The 27,235-nt window shown below is 40.8% G+C and overlaps 1 protein-coding gene across 29 annotated transcripts in view; it reads left to right on the forward strand.

Moving 5' to 3' along the window:
- Positions 1–27,235, forward strand: part of LOC109906508 (receptor-type tyrosine-protein phosphatase delta-like) — a 643,472-nt gene that overhangs the window by 372,171 nt on the left and 244,066 nt on the right. For 28 of the 29 annotated variants that reach the window (XM_020504229.2, XM_031792038.1, XM_031792037.1 and 25 more), the window contains exon 9: positions 17,811–17,848. The exons of the other annotated variant lie outside the window; for it this stretch is intronic. The gene's annotated coding sequence lies outside the window, so the exon portion shown is untranslated. The remainder of the gene's footprint in view (positions 1–17,810; positions 17,849–27,235) is intronic. 29 annotated transcript variants of the gene reach the window in all.

Genomic DNA, 27,235 nt, shown 5'->3' on the forward strand with positions numbered 1-27,235 from the left:
CAGCCTTCTAAATGGTCAAAATGGTGTAACGAAGTGTGACGCATGGTGAGTAAAGGGCACCTGAAGCTGGAGTGTACCTCTGGATGGTCCATGATGATTCATGAACACACAGTATAATTACTGCTCCCGGCTGAATGAGCCATAAGCCAACAGAGACCTACTGACCTTGGAGAGTGGTAGCAAGTCAAGAGAAAGGCCAGTGTCGAGCTGTGACATGTTTTGCCATTGAGGAGTGGACCCAAAAGCTCTAAAAAGGGCATTATATGCCAGCTAATTTCACCCCCATTCAATGGCAATGTACAGCACTGCACCCAAAATTACCTCAAGGCACAACAATAACTATTGTTAGATAACCTGTACGTGGATTCATGAAGGAGGCCATAATCCCAGTTGAATGATTGGCAGTGCTGTGGAACTTACATCCCCTGGGCCTGCATCACATTATGGAAAAAGGTTCGGTATCCATACTTGTCTATTGTCTTCAAAATTCATAGTTTGGATTTATTATTCAATATGGCTAAATAGGGAAACAATTTCTTCCAAACAATGTAGAAACAGTATTTTCCTGTGGCAAAGCAACTCGCGCCAACTGCTCAATTTGGCCATGTAACGCAACGCAAGCAGAATGTCTGTTTCCATAACTTTAGCTAAGCTTGGGCATGTTGTATTGTCAAAGCCTATTAGATGCACCTGGGGAGAATCTGCTGGCAAGGCCCTGTGCCACAGATAGATATTGATGAATAAATACAGTTCATGCCAACTTTCACTGTACAGATGTTGCCCTGGTTTTCCCTCCCTCACCAAGCAGCATCTGTTATTATGTTCTCAGATAGACGGGAAACACAATGAGAACTAGGGTTGCAAAATTCCAGGTACATTTCCCCAAATTCCCAGCTTCAGAAGGAAATAAGCAGGAAACATGGAAAAACCTGTGAATCTTGGGAAAGTTAACAGAATTTTGCAACCCTAATGACAACAGTTCATTAAGTCTCTGCATCAGCAACATACTGTACTATCGTTAACAAATACCATTTGTTATGGTGGATGAGTAATTCGATTTCCAAGGTGAATGTATATCTATGATCCAATATTAATGTTAGGCATCCACAAACATGTGGGCAAGGTCTTCAGGGTATCCTTGAGGGCACCGGCTCCGAACCTTGGACATAGGTAGACATGCCCACATTGCCCAGTGCCTATTAAATGATAATAAAACAAATGCCAGGATAGTGAAAATCACTTTACCAATAGAGACATAGCTACCTTTCACAATTACACTGGAATCAGCATAGATATTCAAAGTTAAACGACGCTCCATACTAAATGAGCTCAAACACTCCACAAAATCCTCCACACTAATCCTCCACACTCCAAGGGAATCCCTCACATGATGAAGCCGTACGCAAACACAATTAGAAGCAGTTAATTGAATGTCTATCCCGAGCGACCCCATCCTTGGACTAGCTGAACAGGAGTCTCCATTACCGTTCCAACTGTGACATTGGTGCTGTTTCAGTATCACCTCCCAGATCCACCTTCCCCTGAGATCGGCGATCTTAAGATTTTCCACATATTGGATGAATGACTCCAACAGATTATAGACCCATGTTAGCCTCAATCAATGAAGCGAGTCCAAGTAGGCAAGAGTCAGCCAAAGTTTGTACCTGTGGCACCAATGTCCTAATTGATTTTACAAGCCAGCTTAGGCTCTAAATGCTGATTTTCCTTGGGAGATTTGCAATTCAAAGGGTTTAATGATGTTTTGTTTAATGATATTCACATACATGGGAGAACAGATAGAACTGGAGTTGAATAAGCACCAGGCAATCACTGTATGGGACATTTAGAATGACTCTTAACTTACTTGCAGTCTGACTTGCATAAAGTATACAGCAACACATGCACCTCTACACACTGATGCTGCATTTACACAGGGAGCCCAATTCTGATATTTTGCCCAATTATTGGCAGAATAGACTAGATCTGATTGGTTAATTAGACCAATTAGTGGAAAAAGATCAGAATTAGGCTGCCTGTGTAAACTCAGCTTGATTTGCTTACAGTAAAAATACTGAGCCATTCAAGGATCAGGAAATTGTTTATGCACAGTTTGTCGTGATATAATATCTGAAATAGATATATTTGAAACATGTCATTAGGGCCCAATTTGGCCCAATAAAAGACTTGGAATGATGATAGATGGCTCGTAACAATACACTGAGTATACCAAACATTAGGAACACCTTCCTAATATTGAGTTGCACCCATCCTCCCACACACCTTTTGCGCTCAATTTGAGCATGAAAAACCGAGCAGGGTTGCAAGTTCTTGACACAAACCACCTACTACCATACCCTGTTCAAAGGCACTTAAATAGTTTGTCTTGCCCATTCACCCACTGAATGGCATACATACACAATCCATGTCTCAATTGTCTCAAGGCTTAAAATCCTTCTTTAACCTATTTCCTCCCCTTCATCTACACTGATTGGATTTAATAGGTGACATCAATACGGGATCATAGCTTTCACCTCGATTCACCTGGTCAGTCTGTCATGGAAAGAGCAGGTGTTCTTATTGTTTTGTATACTCAGTGTATTTCAGATCAATAAAATATCTATAGGCCTGTAATGAGGAGACAATGAACAGTTGAATTCCCTTTTCCAACCAACACCATACTGATACCATACAAACCAACATCATACTGATACCATACAAACCAACACCATACTGATACCATACAAACCAACACCATACTGATACCATACAAACCAACACCATACTGATACCATACAAACCAACACCATACTGATACCATACAAACCAACACCATACTGATACCATACAAACCAACATCATACTGATACCATACAAACCAACACCATACTGATACCATACAAACCAACACCATACTGATACCATACAAACCAACACCATACTGATACCATACAAACCAACACCATACTGATACCATACAAACCAACACCATACTGATACCATACAAACCAACACCATACTGATACCATACCAACCAACACCATACTGATACCATACAAACCAACACCATACTGATACCATACAAATCAACACCATACTGATACCATACAAACCAACACCATACTGATACCATACCAACCAACACCATACTGATACCATACAAACCAACACCATACTGATACCATACAAACCAACACCATACTGATACCATACAAACCAACACCATACTGATACCATACAAACCAACACCATACTGATACCATACCAACCAACACCATACTGATACCATACAAACCAAAACCCTGCTGATACCATACAAACCAACACCATACTGATACCATACAAACCAACACAAGGTGAATACCATACAAACCAACACCATACTGATACCATACCAACCAACACCATAATGATACCATACAAACCAACACCATACTGATACCATACAAACCAACACCATACTGATACCATACAAACCAACACCATACTGATACCATACAAACCAACACCATACTGATACCATACCAACCAACACCATACTGATACCATACAAACCAACACCATACTGATACCATACAAACCAACACCATACTGATACCATACAAACCAACACCATACTGATACCATACAAACCAACACCATACTGATACCATACAAACCAACACCATACTGATACCATGCTGATACCATACAAACCAACACCATTCTGATAGCATATCAACCAACATCATTCTGATACCATATCAACCATACTGATACCATACAAACCAACACCATACTGATACCATATCAACCAACACCATGCTGATACCATACAAACCAACACCATTCTGATACCATATCAACCAACACCATGCTGATACCATACAAACCAACACCATTCTGATACCATATCAACCAACACCATACTGATACATTAACAAACCAACACCATACTGATACCATACAAACCAACACCATTCTGATACCATACAAACCAACACCATACTGATACCATATCAACCAACACCATACTGATACCATATCAACCAACACCATTCTGATACCATACAAACCAGCACCATTCTGATACCATATCAACCAACACCATACTGATACCATATCAACCAACACCATTCTGATACCATACCAACCAGCACCATTCTGATACCATATCAACCAACAGCATTCTGATACCATATCAACCAACACCATGCTGATTTGACATACATAGAGTACTTGTAGTCCTAATCCCACAGTGAACATTGCATAGCCCTCTGAGGACTATGGGCAGACAGCAAGGTCAGACAGCACTATTATATTTTTGTTGTTGTAGACATTTCCAAGATATAGTTTGGAAACTATAACAAGACTGGTTCTCTTGGAACCATCTTCCAAGCAGCCTGACCATGAAGACCAAGGTCTAAGGTAAAAGATAAATGTAACTTCAGAACATGAAGTAATGCATACCGAATCGAATCAAATAAACATGACATGTAGAGATGTGTAGTATGGGCAAAATAAAGATGTATATTATTGCATTCACATCATCTGCAATAAGGTCGAAATGCCACATGGCCTGAGCTGAAGTGATTCCTTCCTTGTTTGAAATGAGAGGAGATTTGGCTCATTAGCTCTGATTTGTTGCCACGTTAAACCACTTGCTTATTTCCGTGCTGCATTTTAATTAGCCTTTGTTTCTTATGCAGTTATTTTTACGAATGAGGAAGGCTGAAACCAAAAGTGAAGGAGACAAAAAGGTTATTTGCTGGCTAATAAAATTTCTCCAACGGAAACATTATTTTGGTTTATGCTGCATGTGTAACTTTGGAATTAATTTAACCGAAATATGGATAACCTCTTGGCTGCATTGAGTTTAGAATATAGTTGTGAGACAACGCCTATCTTTATTAGAAAGATATAGCAGCTAGTTGGATAAGAATTGCATACGTTATAATCAAAACAGATTGTACGTACATTGATGTGTGAAATGTGGTGGCTGCTGTCATTCCAATAGAATCACAACATCTGTTTTCATTGGTTTGGACTTTCATGGGATGATGGCAGGAATCAGACAGCATATATGCAGCTTCATAAGCTTAGCCAGGCAGAAAACAGATTGTGGAGGGAGATGGGTTGGGGGGGGGGTAGGTACTGTGAAAATGATGTGTCACTCAGTCACAAGGCAGAGAGACTGTTGCCAGACTGCAGCTGAGCTCTGACCCAGAACTGTAGTCATGTGATAAGCTTTTAGCTCTTTCTACCTTCCACCATAATCAATACCTGTCGCTAATCATGAGCCTGTTGCTAATCATGCTTCACTATTACAATGGGGCAAAGGAAGTTCATTCCATCCATTTACAGATCGCCTGTCTTCCATTTCGCCTACCAGTAAAAGAGATTCTGCAAGGGGGTAAAAGCACCTTACGGTATTCTGCTGGAAAGAGAACACAGTGAAAGGAAGTTCTCATGCCAAGATGGGGAGCACGACCCCTATGACTCAAAGAATAAGTTATTCAACAGAAGAGGGGAACTACTCCCTTCAGGCGACTACACAGACACAATCTTGTCAGAATTTCTGAACCAGTGCTTTTCAGTATATATCATTTCCAGTTGACTGAGTTTGCTTTCTCCAACATAGTCGACACAACTGGGAAACAAATGTGGGAAAAAAGCCAAAAAAAGAGAAAGCATGGGCTGGTGATTTACTGTTTTTCTCATTGCAACATGGTACAGCAGGTGCTCTGACATCCTGTTTTCAGAAAATACCCAGAGAGCTTTGAATGAGCACCTTGGACCCCCTGGCTACAACTTTAATCACAGATCTAGTGTACAATTAAATGGCTCTTCCACGGGGCCAATATTCCTGAGAGGTGGCCATTTTATCCATGGTGTATTATAGATGTTGACTAAATGAAATGCTTATGTACTGCTTATGAATGTGGAATGCATGGGTTATAAATGGTTAATGAGGTCCTTATGTACCTTCTGGAACAATTCATCTGGGGGATTACAACAAGTGGGGATGGGTCTAATCTATGAACAGTAGCTGTGATTCCGTTCTAGACAAAATACTTAACAACCATTAACTTCCCTAGCTCAATGGGATCTGTCCCCAATGCCAGATCCCTCCAGGAAATTTAATCACTGAAGCTTGAATCCCCATCATGTTGATAGACCCAATCATTCCTCCTCCAGTCTATGCAAAGTAAGCGTTATCCCAGGTGGGAAGCCGTGACATCAAGCCAACTGGATCTGCTGTCTATTCGGTCCTATGTGGCTATCAACAAAACTGTTGCAGGACCTTATACAAAGGGGTGACAACACAATGGGCTCAAACCGTTTGCATATAGTAGGAGGCAACGCTACACAATGGTTGTGACAGGTCCAGGAACAGCAGCCGAAGACAGCTTGTCTCCTCTATCTATTGCCAGTGCATGGACTGTAGAGCAATTCTGCAAACTTAGAATCCATGCTCCTAAATGGATTCCATGGGAAGAAACATCCCTCTTAGTGCCAGTGTTTTGAGATCATTAACTATTACCATAGTAATATTATGTCAGATTTTTACAGAATGCTAAGGACATCAACCTTTGTTTGAATCAGAGGGAAAATAACGAAAATGCCATGACACCTTTATCACCACATGATGCAGCCTGACAACGGCATCATGTATAGTACAGGAGATACTTGGAGACAACAAAGACTGGTATAGCTCCCAAAGACTAGCTCCGTCTGTGAATCATTACCAGGGAAGTACCCCACTAACTTCACCTGTCGATGCACTCGAACCACCAAACACAAGTCTAGACCAATGTAGCCTCCAGAAATGTACGAAACACATTCCCACTTTTTAAAGTGTTACAATAGTCACCTCAGCCCTGTTTTTACACCCTCTATCCTGATTTGCCGTTCAATGCGGGTGAAAAATGTCCACAGACATTTTATTATTTTGTAAACATGTGGATTGGACACCGGAGACCAGATGGTCCATCCTGAAAACAGCGCTGGTGGCCAGTTGTTTCATTTCACAATGTAGCAGATCTGGCAGGCATCAATCTGTTTTGTTGCCTTCAATAAGGGACACTGGGGAAAATACCAGTTGGAGAGATTTCTCATTTGCCCCGGATATTTTCGACAAAGACATATGGAGCGGCAAACTGCACAGCAGCAGGCAGCCCAGCCTGGATCCTGAGTTGTTTTGCTGCGACATTTGTAGACACACACCCTCTCTCAAACACAAGCATCTCATTTTCTCGGACACACTAACACTTTTTTTTCTCTCACTCTCTCTCTCTCTGTCTTTCTCTCACGCTTTATCTCAGTCTCTCTCTGTCTTTCTCTCACGCTTTATCTCACTCTCTCTCTCTGTCTTTCTCTCACACTTTATCTCACTCTCTCTCTCTCTGTCTTTCTCTCACGCTTTATCTCACTCTCTCTCATTCTCTATTTTTCTCTCACTCTTTATCTATCTTGCCCTGTCTCTCTCTCTCTCTCTCTATCACACGCACACACACACTGGCAGAGCAGGCCAAATCAGCATGAGGCAAACAGCAAATCCCAGAAAAGGAAATGAACAAGATACATGCATCTTTGGTTGGAGTGCACTGAAAGGGCAGGAGGCATTTCCCTTGTTTTGAAAGCGTTTGCAAAGGATTACATCAGTACCTGTATCCATTTCATCATGCATTTTGTCTTCACTACTGGGCATGAGCTGATTTTATCCTCTCTCAAATACACTTTTCTCAGTTGCTTGGATGCTACATGAATAGGTTGTCATTGAAAAAATAGACAAATAAACCACATGAATGAAGAATTATCAAGGCTTAAAACATTCACAGAATCGCCATTCTGTAAACCTGAAAGCACAACATGTGCGGAGTTGTCATGTATCACTAATTACAAAAGCATTTTCATTTTCTCTTTGAGTTACAAAAATCTATATCTTTGACTGAGTCTGCATGGGGAAAATAGTTGTTCACCTTCAGTCCATTTTCAACAGGAGGGAAACCAACATGCCTTTCAAAGTTTTCTTGGCTTGAGCAGACTCCCTGTCTGTCTCTCTGGCAGCTGGAATGATAGCCAGCCCTGTGGAATGGCAGCTGTTGAAGGCTTTTTAAATTGCACCCGGGTTGATGGGTGATTGTCAGGAGGGCACGGCCGGAGGATTTTTCAAAAGATCGAGAGAGAGAGAGAGAGAGAGAGAGAAAGAGAAAGAGAGGAGACGAGGGATAGAGGGGAAGGAAAGAGGAGGAGGTAGAAGGGTGGCATGATCTCCCACCGAAGGACACTGACCCTGAACCCAAGGTCTGTGGTTGACAGAGTCTCGAAATCGGGAATTATTGGTAAGGAGGAAAAACCCAGAAACCATTGAGAAACCGAAAGAGTTAGTTGGGTGTGGTGGGAGAGGAGTTGACTTTAATGTGGGGAATAAATAAATAAATCATCATCATCGCTGTTCAGCGGTTTCATGATTTCATATTTCCCGAGTTTGTTTACATACAGTTAATAATATCACTCTCTGCACGCTGAGCAGTTGTCAGAAATACAAATGGTAGTGTCAGACTTGTGGACCATTCTCCTTCTCCCAGCAATTACATGCAGTCTTTGTGTCATCAAATTGTGTCATTCTTATTAATTACAATAGCTGATAAGCACTGCTCGGAGTCGTCAAATAAGCTTTGCTGAAACCGTCCCACGCAGACGATGATCGTTGGAACCGAGTTACATGTTAAGGCATTTACACCATGTTTTGCCTATTTTTGAGGAAACAAAGAGTACTATTGTCTTAGTTTAAGCTTCACCGGTTTTAATTCTCTCTCTCTCTCTCTCTCTCTCTCTCTCTCTCCCTCCCTCTCCCTCTCTCTCTCTCTCTCTCTCTCTCTCTATCTTGTTCTGCCTTTGGTGGTGCTGCTGTGCAACAGATGGGATTTTTAAGGAGGTCGTCAAGTGTTTATTTCCCTGGTCGATACATGTGCTACTTTCATTATATGTAGATATTAAAGACAAACTAGGATCTGCGGGGTGCCGTCAAGCCACAGCTGGATTGGTATTGTGTTTATTTAAGACATTAGGCTAACCTGGTGTTGTGATTCTGTTTAATGTGTTGCTTCCAATGTGACCTTCTGGATCCTGTTTTGTTATTTTTCAGTTTTAGGTGGTGAGGTGTTTATACATTATTTTTTTATTTAACCTTTATTTAACAAGGAAAAGCCCATTGAGACCCAGAGTCTCTTTTTCAAGGAGACCTGGCTCAAGAAGGCAGCAATAATCAATACATTACATAATTTAAACATACAACAATACAATACAACAACATGATCCAGCCTAAAAAAGGCATTTACACTCCTCTGTAACAGAGTCTCCCATCAATAGTTTACATTTATTCAGTGGCACTAACATATCTAGATGAAGCATGGACTGTAGATTATTCCATGCGTCTGGTGCACAAGAAGAGAAGGCAGTCTTGCCTAATACTGTGAATGTCCTGGGGACTTTAAGTAGCATCCACCTAGTAGACCGGGTATGGTAACTGATGGTGGTGAAGGAGACCAGACTACAGAGGTAAAGAGGGAGTTTACCCAAAAAGGCTTTGTAGATAAACACATACAAATGTATCTTTCTGTGCTTATACAGTGAGGCCCAACCTACCATTTGGTACAATGTGCAATGGTGGGCTACTCAAAATAATATATCCCTTTCAGTTTGGTACTGTTAAGCATACCACACTGCTGGCTTGCCACAGAAGCAGAGCAGGGTCGGTCCTGGTTGGTCCTAGTCGGTTCCTGGATGGGAGACCAGATCCTGCTGGAGATAGTGTTGGAGGGCCAGTAGGAGGCTCTCTTTCCTCTGGTCTGAAATGTAAAAATCACAATGCCCCAGGGCAGTGCCCTGTGTAGGGTGCCATCTTTCAGGTGGGTCATTCAATGGGTGTCCTGACTCTCTGTGGTCACTAAAAGATCCTATAGGAGTAGGGGTGTTAAGCCTGGTATTCCAGTTAAATTCCCAATCTGGCCCTCATACCATCATGGCCCCCTTATCATCCCCAGCTTCCAATTGGCTCATTCATCCCCCCTCCTTTCCCCTGTAACTATTCCCCAGGTCGTTGCTGTAAATGAGAATGTGTACAGTCAACTTAACTGGTAAAATAAGGGTTAAATAAAGATTGTGTCAATACCATGTCACACTATAATTTCAACCCTGATCTGTCTGGAATTTAAATCACATTGAACTACATTTCTGACACTGTTGAATTAAACAGTGTGCCATACATCATTAAATTAAGTCAGTCATCCATATATTCTGAAATACATTGTGTTATTTTATTTGGACAGCCATTGTAGCAAATTCAGTCGACTTGTTGCTCTAGTATGATCCTGGAGGGGTTTTACTCAATGATATTCAGTAGTGGTATTGTATATGGTGAAAACTGATAGCCGTTCTGTAGCAGAAAGGAAACATTTTGTGACAGTGGATGAGAGTCATGTCAGACTGGCACACAGAGGTGTCATGCCCATAGGGGGCGCAGGGGCACGTGCAACCTCAGATTTCTCTGTAATACTACCAGCCACCTAACAATTGTATGAAGTTGGCTTTAGCCCAGATAGGTTCCCAATCTACCAACCTCATAACTACAGTGCCTTAAGAAAGTATTTACACCCCATTACTTTTTCCACATTTTGTTGTATTACAGCCTGATTTTCAAATAGATTAAATTGAGATTGTTGTCACTGGCCTACAGTCAATACCCAATAATGTTAAAGTGGAATTACAGTATGTTTTTTTCGAAATGTTTACAAATTAATTAAAAATGAAAAGACGAAATGTCTTGAGTCAATAAGTATTCAACCCCTTTGTTATGGCAAGCCTAAATACGTTTATTAGTAAAAATGTGTTTAACAAGTCACATAATAACTTCCATGGACTCACTCTGTGTGCAATAATAGTGTTTAACATGATTTTGAATGACTACCTCATCTTTGTACCCCACACATACAATTATCTGTAATGTCCCTCAGTCGAGCAGTGAATTTCAAACATAGATTCAACCACAAAGACCAGGGAGGTTTTCCAATGACTATTGGTAGATGGGTAAAAAAAATAAAAGCAGACATTTAATGTCCCTCTGAGCATGGTGAAGTTATTAATTAGACATTGGATGCTGTATCAATACACCCAGTCACTACAAAGATACAGGTGCTATGGGTGTACTTGTAATCGTTAAGGACTGGAGAGTTTTTCAGGATAAAACATTTACGGAATGGAGCTAAGCACAGGAACAATCCTAGGGGAAAACTGGTTTAGTCTGATTTCCACCAGACACTGGGAGATTAATTCCCCTTTTGAAATGAAAATAACCTAAAACACGAGGCCACATTTACACTGGAGTTGCTCATCTGTAAGACAGTGAATGTTCCTGAGTGGCTGAGTTACATTTTTAACTCAAATCTATGGCAAGACCTTCAAGAATTTTGAAAAGAATACTGGGCAAATGTTGCACATTCCAGGTATGGCAAGCTCTTAGAGACTTACCCAGAAAGACTTACAGCTGTAATCACTGCCAAAGATGCTTCTACAAAGTATATGAATAGTTATGTAAAATGAGATAATTCTGTATTTCATTTTCAATACATTTTCAAAAATGTCTGAAAACTTGCTTTCACTTTGTCTATTGTGTTTAAATGGGTGAAAAAAACATATATTTAATTAATTTTGCATTAATGCTGTAACACAACAAAATGTGGAATAAGTCAAGGGGAATGAATACTTTCTGAAGCCACTGTAGCTACCAAGAATAAAAAATAAAATAAATAAATATAACAAATAATTAAGGGGCAACAATAAAATAGCATGTACAGGAGGTTCCGGGAACAGAGTCAATGTGCGTGGCACCAGTTAGTTGAGGTAATGAGGTAATATGTACATATAGGTAGAGATAAAGTGACTATGTTTGGATAATAAACAGAGAGTAGCAGAAGTGTAAAAATGGTGGGTGGGGTGGAGACAATGCAAATATTCCGGGTATCCATTTGATTAGCTGTTCAAGAGTCTTATGGCTTGGGGGTAGAAGCTGTTAAGAAGCCTTTTTGGACATAGACTTGGCGCTCCGGTACAGCTTGCCGTGCGGTAGCAGAGAGAACAGTCTGTGACTAGGGTGGCTGGAGTCCTTGGTAATTTTTTGGGCCTTCCTCTGACACCGCCTGGTATAGAGGTCCTGGATGGCAGGAAGCTTGGCCAAAGTGATGTACTGGGCCATACACACTACCCTCTGTAGTGTCTTCTGGTTGGAGGCCCAGCAGTTGCCATACCAGGTGGTGTTGCAACCAGTCAGGATGCTCTCGATGGTGCAGCTGTAGAACTTTTTGAGGATCTGAGGATCTCAGCCTGCCGTCATGAGCCGTCTGGCCATTCCCGAGAACCACATACTGGATTTTTAACAAGGTTGTTAGTATTAGGAAAATATCAAATTCCTTGCCCAGACCTAGCTCAATATCTAGGAGTAGGATAAGAACAAGACTACAGTGTCCTTAAAGTGATCATTAGATTTGCTACCTTTCATACTGAATATGTTTGTAGGGGCAACAGTTTTGATTACATTCATAATTTATCACCTTCACATGCCATTAGAGAGCCAACAATGTGGTGCTACCTTTTTGTAGCATTTCTTACAATGGTAATATTTTCTCAGCTGAATCTCAGAGTTCTAAAACCGGCACCAGCAACTTGGTTGCTGCGCAACAGCAGCAGCTAGTTAGTAGCAGGCTAGCAGCTGTAGCTAGCTAGCTAACACCTTTTGGGTGAGACACTAGCTACAAGCAAAGGAAAATAGCTAGCTAGGTATATTTGGCTATGGAAGGTTGTAATATGGCTGAAGTCATCTGTGTAAACTATATGAGAGTACAAAACACATAGTCTAGCAAACATCCTTGGCTGCTATTATAGCCAGTTAGCTGGCCAACTAGCCAGTAGCTACAAGCCCACGAGACTGTAACATAGCTGTACAGATCAAAGATCACAATTCAGTGTTGACAGTATATCCTAGCTAGCTCTAGTTCTCCATCTTTAAAAAAAACTGGGAGCCAATTCGTTTTCAGGACTTTTATTTCCGTGAATGATCAAAACTAGTTTTCTCATGGCTCTCTCTTGTCCCTCTGCAGCAGACATATGGTGAACATAGAATCACATTAAAATTACACTATCAAATTGCAATACATATAGAATCGTGAGAATCACAATACATATAGAATCGTGAGAATCGTATCGTATCAGCACCTAAGTATCGTGATATTCTAATTGTGAGGTCCCTGGTAATTTCCAGCCCTACTCTGAACTAGCTATTTATATTTTACATTTAAAAAAAATTGTCATTTGGCAGACACTCTTATCCAGAGTGGATTACAGTTAGCTCATTCATCTTAAAATAGCTAGGTGAGATTCAAGAACTTGAAGATGAGTTGACAAGTTGAATCAGGTGTTCCAGCTCTGGAATAAATCAATTACATGGAACGGGGACCAGACCAAATTTATACCAAACATGGACATCTAAGTTTGGGCTAAATCAAGGCCCTTGTGAATCAGACCAAATCTCAACCGAACATAGACATCTATGAATGGTTCAGAATTGGTCTGAAGCAGACAAAAATCAACATCCGTGGACTAGATTCCCTAAAAACACACCACTTCAATACAGCTAGGTTATGATAATTAACATATCAGTTTAGGATAATTAAGTTAATGTAAGGAAAAGGGTTAGGGATAGCGAAAATGTTCTTCTAACCTGCTACGAAGACGGCCGGGCCAGGCCAGGACCAAAAAAGACGTCCAGAAGATGTTGGTGTAGGTACCGTTAGTGGGAAGTGGCCATCAACGAGTTAAAAACTGGAGGGGGTCTGGGGGAACATATTTTGGAGTGGATTTCTTTCCAAATGCTCACTCAGTCAATGTATTCAGTACTTTGAAAGTCACTTACAGGACCTGGCATGTGTTTAATGTAAAGCAGCGGTTGATATTCACCCTCTCCTCTTTAAAGGGAGAATCAATATGTTTTGCATAAATGCGAATAGCCATGTCTATGAAGTCATAGCCAGGGCCCAATTTCCTGATAGCGATGAAATTTAAGCTTACAAGTGTTTCAACGATGCTTTGTTTCTATAATTATTTATGATTTAAGTACTGTATATAGGCCTATGTAGCCTACTGTATTTGTAGTTTAATGTAATAATGTTTGTTTTCATTTGAAGCATATTTTTACCCTTTGTTTGTTTATAACAATTGCAAAGACACTGGCTGTGTATTGTAGTCGTTGGTCACAGAGAGACAAATAGAATGTGTTCAGAAGATGTTTGTGTTAGCTGTTCTGCTAGTAGATTTGAGCCAGTAGATAAATAATGAATGCTTTTTAAGTGCAACTTTAGAAACTATGGTTTTGGGAAACAGCTTGGAGATTTAACAATGTGCCTGTGAAGGTTCAAAGATTAACTTAGCCTTAAGATGCTTTTGGGAAACCGGGCCATGGGCAACAAATGATGTGAGACAAAACACATAAATTTTTTTGAGTGCATATTACATTTTCGAAGTTTTGCATGTGGAAATGTTATATAATTTTTGTAGAATGACATTCCGGTGTAAAAACATGGAACTAAAAAATATGTGAGAAGTAGGGATTAGTCTGAAGCCGAAAAAGAAAGATCATTCACATGAGCACCACAATAACTACTCCACCCATGCTCTACCAAGTATTTCCAGTACACAGCTTTTACCTACTACAGTAGCTATGGCTATTATACTTCAAACAATGTGCATGCAGTTTGCTTAGGGTTCAATCCTTCTCAAACAGCCTAATTCATACTCTACAGAGAAATAATGGACTTTACAGTGTCCTGCAATTAAAATAATGTATGTGTGTATACAGTTGAAGTCGGAAGTTTACATGCACTTAGGTTGGAGTCATTAAAACTCATTTTTCAACCACTCCACAAATGTCTTGTAAACAAACTATAGTTTTGGCAAGTCGGTTAGGACATCTACTTTGTGCATGGCACAAGTAATTTTTCCAACAATTGTTGACAGATAGATTATTTCACGAATAATTTGCTGTATCATAATTCCAGTGGTCAGAAGTGCACATACACTAAGTTGACTGTGCCTTTAAACAGCTTGGAAAATTTCTGAAAATGATGTCATGGCTTTAGAAGCTTCTGATAGGCTAATTGACATCATTTGAGTCAATTGGAAGTGTACCTGTGGATGTATTTCATGGCCTACCTTCAAAGCCACTGCCTCTGTTTGACAAAAAGAAATCAGCCAAGACCCAAGTTAAACAATTTAAAGGCAATGCTACCAAATACTAATTGAGTGTATGTAAACTTCTTACCCTCTGGGAATGTGATGAAAGAAATAAAAGCTGAAATAAACCATTCTCTCTACTCTGACATTTTACATTCTTAAAATAAAGTTGTGATCCTAACTGATCTAAGACAGCGAATTTTTACGAGTATTAAATGTAAGAAATTGTGAAAAACTGAGTTGAAATTATTTTGCTGAGGTGTATGTGAACTTCCGACTTCAACTGTATATATAGAGATAGGGTGTTAATATTTGTAGATATACTTTAGGCCTATTGTAAATGTGTGGTATTGTAACTTCACAATATTTATTGGCAAAATAAATACAAATACACATAACTTTAAGCTACATATTCATTTGACAGAGGTAGTGAACTGCCCATTTATCAGCACAGCAACTGATAAAGCAGGACTATGTTCGCAAAACAAAGGGTTTCTGAGTTTGTGTCAATATTACACAGGTAACCTAACAGTTAAAGAAATCAGGAATGCAGACAGGCTTTACAGACCTCCAACACACCACCACATGTTGTTATGTTGGGCACCTACTGAAGCAAAAAAATATGTTATGGACCACCTTCCAACCATCCTCACGTACTGTGTGCCCCCTCAGATATTTTGGGGTGCATGATGCCCCTGCTGGCACAGGTCTATTTCAAGGGAAGATACCTCTCTCAGAGCTGCCAGACTCCGTTTTGTGGGGCTCGTGAAATTGAAGATTGATTTTTGCTGTGTCGCCGCCGCTGCCGTGCACACCCTCGTAGCATATCAGCACACAGGAAACATATTTATTTCAACCCTATTTGTGTCTCAAAGCAGGCACCCTGCGGGGTCCTGATAGTGCCTTGGAGGCCCCATTCATGCCCAATTATTAGTTATAAATCATAGACGGAGTCAGGACCCGATGGTTGGCCCTCTCACTGCCTGCTGATCACAGGGGTGCTACAATTAATCTTGAGCGACATTCCTTGTTGTCATGGCGCCACCAGTCCCAGAGATAGGATGTGTTTTTGAAGAATTGATCAAACCTGTTGATTCAGTCAAACCTTTTCCTCCAACCCCTCCCCTATCCTATCACCTCCCTGTTTCTGCAATCCAACTGGTGCCACTGTATGTACAGTGCCTCCACTGGCGAATGCTTACTGACCTTTCTCAGACAGCAGCGAGTCATCAGTCAAATTAGAGAGCATCTATTGTCGACAGTAGAGCAGATGGTTGGGTTGTTTCGAAATGGACCTTTCAAGCATTTTCAAGCAAAAAGTTGCATTTTGGCTTTATTGATTTCCAAGAAGCAATTTGTATAAATGTATGTATGCACATGTATCAATAATTAAGTGTATTATCAATCACTCACTGAAACATTGATTATATCTATGGTTTCTTTTGAAGATGTGATGGGTTTTTTGTCCTGGTATTTTTTGTGAATCTTGTGAATCTTTGACTGATTATGAGAACTATTGGGCCTTTGATGTTGCAAGAATAAGGTGTATTGCACTGAAATGTTCTGACATCAGAGGCAATTCCATTGCCTCATTTTTAAAAGCGATACCCCCATTGACTGGCTGAAATAATGTGTCAACTGATATTATTATAATTTTTATAATTTAATACCAAGCCCCGATTTCTTCAAGCATTTCCCCAGTACAGCGGATGTGTATATGCAGTAGTGTTACGTATTAAATTACCATTTATCCTCAACGTCATCAATTCCAACCCTCTGCACTTCGACAGTAGCCATTCACAGTACTTTTAGCCTTCATTAACTCTGCAATCATATGCTCCAGACAAAATCTATTACGTTGGCAATGGTGCAAAAACCCTACTTTATCTCTACTGAAAAGAAAGGGGGAACGCATCATACAAATATCCTGTTTATCAGAAGTAGAACTAATTTAGTTTCTCTGACCGCAAGTGAACCGCAGATTAATCTAGGAGACCTTGAGTACCAGTATATGCACACAATCTCGCAATGCTCCCGAGCCACAATCTCTGACCTTTTGATTTTAATTAAGCAGCCGCTAAAATTAAAGCATCTCGGTGCCCCCCCCCCCCCCCCCCCCTCTCCGTAAGTCCCCCACTCTGCCTTGCTCAATAAAAAAAAATCCAAGTGAAATAGATGGAAGATAATCCACATCGGAGCAGTGATTGAATATTGCCGTGGGAAGTTTTTAGCATGGCGGGAATTAGGAGGCGTAAGTGCAGACACATATGCCTGCCAAATGTAATCTGCTCATAATAAATTATTTGCCCTTTACACTGTACAAAGCAATGAACACAAGTGTTGGATTTAGTTGGAACTCAATTCTCACTGCTGAGGTTCAGTACGATTCACAATGTGTTTTGTTGGTTTTGATTGAGAAGTCGTGTAAGTTCCCATGTATACATTGAGTCATGAGACAACATTTCATTCTAACCATGTTTCATATTCCCTTTTGAACAATAGAGGTTGAATTATTTGTAATCAAATGTGTCTTGTGTTATGTCTTGCAGCTCTTGAATCATTGGGACAGTTGCTTGGGTGCTGAAAGGTAGGCTTGTGTGTTTTGTCACGTTTGTGTGGAAGTGATCTCAGATGCCATTTGTGGATACACATCATGATGGTCCATAAGTTACACTGATTTTGTCAGAAAAATCAACCTTTGGTTGATATTAAATTCATGAGAAGGACTCTTAGAGACAGACAAAAATGGAGTGAGTGAGTGAGTAAGTGAGTGAGTGAGTGACTGAGTGAGTAGTGGGGGTGTGAATGAGTGAGGTTGTGTGTGGCAGGGGGCTGTGTGTGTGTGTGTGTGTGTGTGTGTGTGTGTGTGTGTGTGTGTGTGTGTGTGTGTGTGTGTGTGTGTGTGTGTGTGAGTGTGTGAGTGTGTGAGTGTGTGTGTATGACATCACATGCTGTGCTCCAGTGAAAGTCCCACTATAGCATGTTGGTTGGACACATTTTCAACCGCCATCATATCCCAGCAGTTATTTATTATTTTATTAAATTTTTTACAATAGAGGCATATTGTGACATTTTACAGTAGCTGCATTTATTTCCTCACTTGAATTGTCTGTGGACTGCATTTGTGCTGGCACAGGCATAATGGAAATCTTAGAGGGTAGAGAGAGAGAGAGAAAGAAAGAAACAGAAAAATAGAGAGAGAAAGCCCACTGCTCTTTTTTCAATTCTGTTTAATTGTCATTGTGCAAGAGATCAGCATGCCGCTTTAGCAGTCGCTGAGTTCTGCCCAGCCAATAAGAACTTGCGCTCAGCCGCGTCTGACAGTGATAAATGGCGCTGCGGCCGTCTCCCTCGCCCATCGTCCCTGTTAGCAGCTGAGCAATGCATTGTGGGAATGCGCAGAGACTGGCACGGCTGTGGAATGGGCCTTCAGGCCTTTCATTAATAACATGGATGCACTTAATGACACGTGTGTGAAGGTGCTTTTGTTTGTGTGTATGTGTGTATTAACTTTACACAAATTGAGGGAACCTGTGGCCATAAGTATTGGGCCTTTGAATGTGCCAGTTCATTTTTGACTACTGCTACACCGCAATATTGCGTTGTTTGGTTTAGGATGGTGAATTTGATGTTTTTGTCATGAAAACCCTCTTTCTGTCAGTCAGACAATCCATGTATTATTGTTTCTTTGCTGATGTTGAACGGAAGTCAAACACCTTACTGTGGTGATTAACCCACTGAGCTGAGGAGTCCATTGAACCTCTGTGAAAGATTCAACAGTAAACATTAGAACCGGTGCTTTAGTGAAAATTAAAGTTATTAGCCGCAAAAAAGTGTTGCCATTTTACTGTTGAATATCAGACCATTGTCTTGTTTTTATTGGTCTTACAGAATTCTCTCTTCAAAATGATATCCAAGATATATCTTATTTTAGGATATTAAGACACTTCAGCTGGATGGATAAGGGAAACAGTTCTGTACATATAAGTTCTATTACGTAGAATATCAAGTCTTTACATCAAGGTTCACTTAAGATAAATGATTTTACATTTTAGCAGACACTCTTATCCAGAGCGACTTCCAGTAAGTAGTGAGTGCAGACATTTTCATACTTTTAAGTACAGGTCCCCCAATGGGAATCAAGCATTGCAAGCGTCATGCTCTACCAACTGAACCACACAGAACCTAGTGTTCATAAGCAATAAAAATTTTACTCTTTGCAAAATGTTTTACATTTTACTGAAAAGAAGCATATATCTCGGGAAACTGTATAGGCTAAGTAAGGTATTGAACTCCCTTAACCTATTTACAGATTCATTCAGAAGTTTACATACACTTAGGTTGGGCACATCTACTTTGTGCATGACACAAGGCATTTTTTCCAACAATTGTCAATTATAGTTCACTGTATTGCAATTCCAGTGGGTCAGAAGTTTACACACACTAAGTTGACTGTGCCTTTTAACAGCTTGGAAAATTCCAGAAATGATTTCATGGCTTTAGAAGCTGCTAATTGACAATCAATTGGAGGTGTACCTGTGGATGTATTTTAAAGCCTACCTACAAACTCAGTGTCTCTTTGCTTGACATCATGGGAAAATCAAAAGAAATCAGCTAAGACCTCAGAAAGAAATTGACATTTTGGAGAAATCTCCTCTGGTCTGATGAAACAGAAATATAACTGTTTGGCCATAATGACCATTGTTATGTTTGGAGGAAAAAAGGGGAGGCTTGCAAGCCGAAGAACACCATCCCAACTGTGAAGCACGGGGGTGGCAGCATCATGTTGTGTATTTTTATTTTTTTGCTGCAGGAGGGACTGGTGCACTTCACAAAATAGATGGCATCATGTGGGAGGAAAATTACGTGGATATATTGAAGCAGCATCTCAAGACATCAGTCAGGAAGTTAAAGCTTGGTCGCAAATGGGTCTTCCAAATGAACAATGACCCGAAGCACACTTCCAAAGGACAACAAAGTCAAGGTATTGGAGTGGCCATCACAAAGCCCTGAGAAAAAGCCCATCTACAAGTCCATGCTAGGTAAAGCTCCGCCTTATCTCAGCTCACTGGTCACGATGGCAACACCCATCCGTAGCACGCGCTCCAGCAGGTGTATCTCACTGATCATCCCTAAAGCCAACACCTCATTTGGCCGCCTTTCGTTCCAGTACTCTGCTGCCTGTGACTGGAACGAATTGCAAAAATCGCTGAAGTTGGAGACTTTTATCTCCCTCACCAACTTCAAACATCAGCTATCTGAGCAGCTAACCGATCGCTGCAGCTGTACATAGTCTATTGGTAAATAGCCCACCCTTTTTCACCTACCTCATCCCCATACTGTTTTTATTTATTTACTTTTCTGCTCTTTTGCACACCAATATCTCTACCTGTACATGACCATCTGATCATTCATCACTCCAGTGTTAATCTGCAAAATTGTAATTATTTGCCTACCTCCTCATGCCTTTTGCACACATTGTATATAGACTCCCCTTTGTTTTCTACTGTGTTATTGACTTGTTAATTGTTTACTCCATGTGTAACTCTTTGTTGTCTGCTCACACTGCAATGCCTTATCTTGGCCAGGTCGCAATTGTAAATGAGAACTTGTTCTCAACTAGCCTACCTGGTTAAATAAAGGTGAAGAAAAAAAAAACAAAGCCCAAAATTTGTGGGCTGAACTGAAAAGCCGTATGCGAACAAGGAGGCCTACTAACTTGGTCAGTTACACCAGCTCTGTCAGGTGGAATGGGCCAAAATTCACCCAACTTATTGTGGGAAGCTTGTGGAATGCTACCCAAAACGTTTGACCCAAGTTTAACAATTTAAAGGCAATGCTACAAATACTAATTGAGTGTATGTAAACTTCTTACCCACTGGAAATGTGATGAAAGTAATACAAGCTGAAATAAATAATTCTCTCTACTATTATTCTGACATTTCACATTCTTAAAAGAAAGTGGTTATCCTAACTGACCTAAGACAGGGAATCATTACTCTGATTAAATGTCAGGAATTGTGAAAAACTGAGTTGAAATGTATTTGGCTAAGGTGTATGTAAACTTCGACTTCAACTGTATATTCTTCCTCTTTATGGTACTATCCTGTTGTAGTGAGAAGAAACAGGCTGAGGTAGTCGAGGCATAATTAGTAATCTGCCGTGGACACGTCAGCTCATGTTAGTGTTTCACTTTTAATTCCTTTTGTCTGTTCTCCACCGCTAGCCTTTCCCCTTGTTTCGTGCAGCTGTGTGTGTGTGTGTGTGTGTGTGTATGTGTGTGTGTGTGTGTGTGTGTGTGTGTGTGTGTGTGTGTGTGCGTGCGTGCGTGCGTGAGTGTGTGTGTGAGGTTCCTCTCTGCACCTGTTTGCCATTCCCTTTTCTGCTTTGGCCTCCTGCTTTTTGTCTTTCCTCTATTTTGGATTTGTAAAATGGAGGAAATGTTGAATTCAGGTTGGAGACTCATTCATCGCAGTAATGTGTGGACCAGACGGCGGGCTAGTCAGGCGGGCATGTGTGTATGACAGAGTTGGTGTAGCTGTGTCAGTCTGTATTGTGAATATAAGGCTCTTGATAAATACTGTATGCGCCTGTTTGTGTGATATAAACTTGCGTATGGGAGCTTGTGTATCATGTGTCATCCAATGGTGTGTCCATATGTATGCATGCCAGTTTGTGTGCATGCCTTGGGAGGAATGTGTGTATGTGTATGCAAATACTGTGTGTGTGTGTGTGTGTGTGTGTGTGTGTGTGTGTGTGTGTGTGTGTGTGTGTGTGTGTGTGTGTGTGTGTGTGTGTGTGTGTGTGTGTGTGTGTGTGTGTGTGTGTGTGTAGATGTGCGTCTCAGGCAGGGGCGATGTGTTACGAAGGCAGATGAAAGGTGCTTTGAGGGAAACCCATAACACTTCCCCACCTCGCTCTCTCTCTCTCTCTGTCCATCCTCTCCCAGTCCACATCTCTCTCTGTCTACCTCTCTCTGTCCATCCTCTCCCAGTCCACCTCTCTCTGTATATCTCTCTCCCCCTCACTCCCTCCTCACCTTCTCACCATTCTCTCTCTCTCTGTCCATCCTCTCCCCATCCACATCTCTCTGTCTCTCTCTCCCCCTCACTCTCTCTCTCTCTCTCTCTCTCTCTCTCTCTCTCTCTCCCTCTCTCTTTCTCTCTATCACTCTATGGCTCGCCTCAGTGCCAGTGTTGGTTGAACTCTCACTTTCCCCAGATGCGCGGTTGGCAGGGCTGTACTGAAGGACGACACATCGGGCATGTGAATTAGTCTGGAAGAGGGAGGGGAGACATCCCTGGAAATCAGGGATTGCTCTGCCCATGGATTAAAGGCTACATTAGGTACATGTGACACATCAGTCAGTGTATAATGCAATATCACACACCATATGGGTTGTTATTGAGTTATTACATACGTATTCATGTGTTATTACATGCTTATTGATGTGTAATAACATATTAATAAACACTTTGAGGTGTTATTAGCTCAGGTATGTCTTTAAAAATGGGTCTTGTATTAATAGTATATTGTGTCTTAGATGATTGAATGGTAATATAACTTGCACAGTTTAATAGTTTTGTAACCATTCGTTTTAATTTGTGTTAGTGTCTGTATTTATTTCATCTTTATCAATCAAGTGAAGCATCTTTGTGATCAAGTCAATGGTAACAGCCTTTGTAAAGGGTACCTAATTGTAAAGTTTTACCAAATCCACCTTGGCAAGATACCATTCCTTTTCTGTTGGTTCTCTTCTGTCACACTACTCTACTCTAAGATGGAGGGACATCTTAGTCCAACTGAGCAGTGGGGTTCAGGTGTGACTTGCAGTATGGGTTGCTGCCGGCGGCCATTTTAGCTAATACTATCTCAGCTGTAACACATGGCTGACGGATGATAGCTGTTGTTCCTTTTTCTGTTTGTCACGCTATGCTGGCCCAATAGAGGAGAGATACGGGGCTATGGACACATATTGCACTGTGTATGGTGTTGCTGTGTTGTAATGTTGTATTTCAATCCACTTCTGCACAAATGTAATGTGAACATTGTTATAGAAAAGGCTTATGCCCATACTGCTGCACCGACAAGGGTTGTGTAACAGCATTGAGAGAAGCACACTTGTGAAATTACATAACTCAGTTTCTGGGTTAGGGTTTCTATGTATTAGCAGTTGTGGGCCCATTACAGTCCTCGACCATAGACACAGCAATGTCCTCATCTCTCTTAGGGTGTGTACGTTAGGTCACTTCATTATGCTGTTGAGCCCCTATCATTGCTGTTCACTCACACTCATAGATACACAGAAATAAACAGAGAGAGAAAGAGAAAGAGAGAGACATACAGATAAATAGTTTGTGTAAATATAACTATATAAACGTGTGTACTCTGTAGAAATGCCAGTGTCTGAGATTAACTATCATTTGGGTCATGGTCATTAACAAACTAACTTGAAAAACAAATCAGTTTGTGCATTTTTATTTGACTATTGTCTCCATTCCAGTCTTGACTCGTCCTTTCAAAACTACTCCTCTCAATGGTCCCAAAGCTATTTAACCAAATCAATGAAGCATGAATTAATTCACCTTTTTTAAATGGAATTCTCACAGATTGAACATTGAATACACTCTTCCTCCATGTTAGACGCTGCGTTTTCATCCCAAATGGCACCCTATTTCCTATATTTTGACTAGTCAAAAGTAGGGCACTATGTAGGGAATAAGCTCCCATTTAGGACACGGTCTGCATATCTCAAATGTGCCCGACTCCCTCAAACCAGAGCAGAATTGTCTGATTGTAATTCACTGGCCATTGTTTGGAGTGGTTGGGTGGCTTGTTTGCTATTGATTTATACTTTACTGTGCACAAATCAGAGCAATTGTTTCGAAGTATGCAGGGAAATCAATACCCCTAGCTGAGGGCTGGTCTTTACTGCATGCCTCTCAATGGCTCCAATTTATGTTTTAATTATGATGATCTACTCAGAAGTTTGAAGCTCGTCATGGGTTCTCCGACTTTACCTCGCAATTAGCCTTAACATGGCTGGGTGTTACGTGTTGTATTTCATGTTGTCACGAACTTCATGTGGATTCGTTTTGATTTATTGGCACTCATCACACCTCTGTAAGTCTCAAGAGTAGCGTCTTGTTTATAGAATGGTTTATGATTGGAGAGGATTTATGCTAGACTGTTCATTTGTAATGAACTACTGTTGGGATCAGTGAAGTCTCATTCTTGGAAGAGTGTCTGGTCCGGTCTCATATTCATACTTTGAAACACTTTCTGAATAAGGGCCCTGATTGTGGGTTGGACAACAGTGGAAGCAACCTTCCTCCAAATGGATTTGAGGAAAGAGTTTGACTGTCAGTGCTTAACAAGTAAGAGCTAGGGGATTTATACCGCAATGGGATGGCGTCATCCAACATCCAACTCTGTTTACCTGGACGACTCTTTATGGTCCACCTGTCAATCATCAAAGGAGCATATCAACATAGTAGGAAAACAACAACCATATAACTGTCATCTCCATCTCCACCTCCATCTCATTGGACAAGGTGGCTCCTAGACAGATTGTATGCCCCCTCTATCTTTATTCGAGATAGCTCATGCCATTAGGAGTGATTGCCCAACTCACTACTCTGCTGCTGATGTGGCTGCTGCTGGTTGAGCTTAAGGCAGTAAATTCTATTGAGTCGTATAATTAAGATATATCAATAAAACTGCAGTAACTCTTACTCCTGCTTCTCACGGTGGTGTGTGTGTGTGTGTGTGTGTGTGTGTGTGTGTGTGTGTGTGTGTGTGTGTGTGTGTGTGTGTGTGTGTGTGTGTGTGTGTGTGTGTGTGTGTGTGTGTGTGTGTGGATGGTGGTGGTGGTTTGGTGGGTGGTTCGGTGTGTGTGTATTTGAAGGTAGCAGGTACTCTTCATGGTGTCCAGCAAAAATTAAGGTAGTAATATACATCATAATACAGTATTTAAACATTAAAATACATTTTACAACAGATTTCACAATACATTAAGTGTGTGTCCTCCGGCCACTACTCTACTACAACACACAATGCAGGTGTATGTGTGTGTATAGTGTGTATGTTATTTGTGTTTCTACCTGTGTGTGTGAGACGCTTCACAGTCCTCGCTGTTCCATAAGGAGTATTTGTATCTGTTTTTTAAATCAGATTTTACTGCTTGTGTGAGTTACGTGATGTGGAATAGAGTTCCATGTAGCCATGGCTCTATGTAGTACCGTGCACCTCCCATAGTCTGTTCTGGACTTGGGGACTGTGAAGAGACCTCTGGTGGCAGGTTTTGTGGGGTATGCATGAGTGTCTGAGCTGTGTCTGAGCTGTGTGCTAGTTGTTTAAACAGACAGCTCGGTGCATTCAACATGTCAATACCTCTCACAAATACAAGTAGTGATGAACTCAATATCTTCTCTACTTTGAGCAAGGAGAGATTGACATGCATATTATTAATGTTTGCTGTACGTGTACATTTAATGGTCAGCCGTGCTGCCCTGTTCTGGGCCAGTTGTAAATTCCCCATGTCCCTCTTTGTGGCACCTGACCATGCGACTGGGCAGTCGTCTAGGTGCGACAAAACTATGGCCTGTAGGACCTGCCTTGTTGATATTGTCGTTAAGGCAGAGCAGCGCTTTATTATGGACAGACCTCTTCCCATCTTAGCTACTGTTTACAATCCAGGGTTACTCCAAGCAGTCTCCTCAACTTGCTCAAATTCAAAATTATTCATTACAATATTTAGTTGAGGTTTAGGGTTTAGTGAATGATTTGTCCAAAATACAATGCTTTTAGTTTTTTTTTTTATATTTAGGACTAACTTATTTCTGGCCACCCATTCTGAAACTGATTGCAGCTCTTTGTTAAGTGTTGTTGTGATTTCACTCGCTTAAGTAGCTGACGTGTGTAGTGTTGAGTCATCTACGTACATAGACACACAGGCTTTACTCAGAGCTTCTGGCAGGTCATTAGTAAAGATTGAAAAAAGTAAGGGGCCTAGACAGCTGCCCTGCGAAATGTCTGATTCTTCTTGGATTATGTTGGCGAGGCCATTAAATAACACCTTCTGTGTTCTGTTAGACAGGTAACTCTCAATCCACAATATAGCAAGGGGTGTAAAGCCATAACATATACGTTTTTCCAGCAGCATAAAATGAACAATAATGTCAAAAGCCGCACTGAAGTCTAACAAAACCGCTCCCACATTCTTTTTATTATCAATTTCTCTCAGCCAATCATCCGTAATTTGTGTCAGAGCTGTTTATGTTGAATGCCCTTCCCTGTATCAGGTCAAACACAATTTTTTTCAAAAAGTTTACTAAGGGTTGGTAACAAGCTGATTGGTAAGCTATTTGAGCCAATAAATGGTGCTTTACTATTCTTGGGGAGCGGAATTACTTTTGCTTCCCTCCAGGCCTGAGTGCACATACTTTTTTTGTAGCTTAGATTGAAGAGATGGCAAATAGTAGTGGCAATATTGTCCGCTGTCATCCTCCGTAATTGTCCATCCAAGTTGTCAGACCCAGGTGGCTTGTCATTGTTGATAGACAACAACAAAAAAATCACCTCTTCCACACTTACTTTACAGAATTCCAAATTACAATGCTTGTCTTTCATAATTTGGTCAGTTATACTTGAATGTATAGGTTTGGCGTTTGTTGCTGGCTAGGGATGCACCGATATGACATTTTTGACTGACACCGATATCCGATATTTTCCTTGACAAAAACTTGATACCGATAACCAATATAAAAAATTGTTGCAGCCTTTTAAGCATTCTAGTACAGTTAAATAGTGGAATCACACACATACACACACACACACACACACACACACACACTGACCTAAAAAAAAATTTGTTGGCATTTACGTATGTCCCCATTACCAGTAAAACATATTCAAAACATATTTATTTCACTTACATGCTATGCTGTTTGGTATTAAATTCAACCAGGATTTC

The sequence above is a fragment of the Oncorhynchus kisutch genome, linkage group LG16, assembly GCF_002021735.2.
Source record: "Oncorhynchus kisutch isolate 150728-3 linkage group LG16, Okis_V2, whole genome shotgun sequence".
Taxonomy (NCBI): Eukaryota; Metazoa; Chordata; class Actinopteri; order Salmoniformes; family Salmonidae; genus Oncorhynchus; species Oncorhynchus kisutch.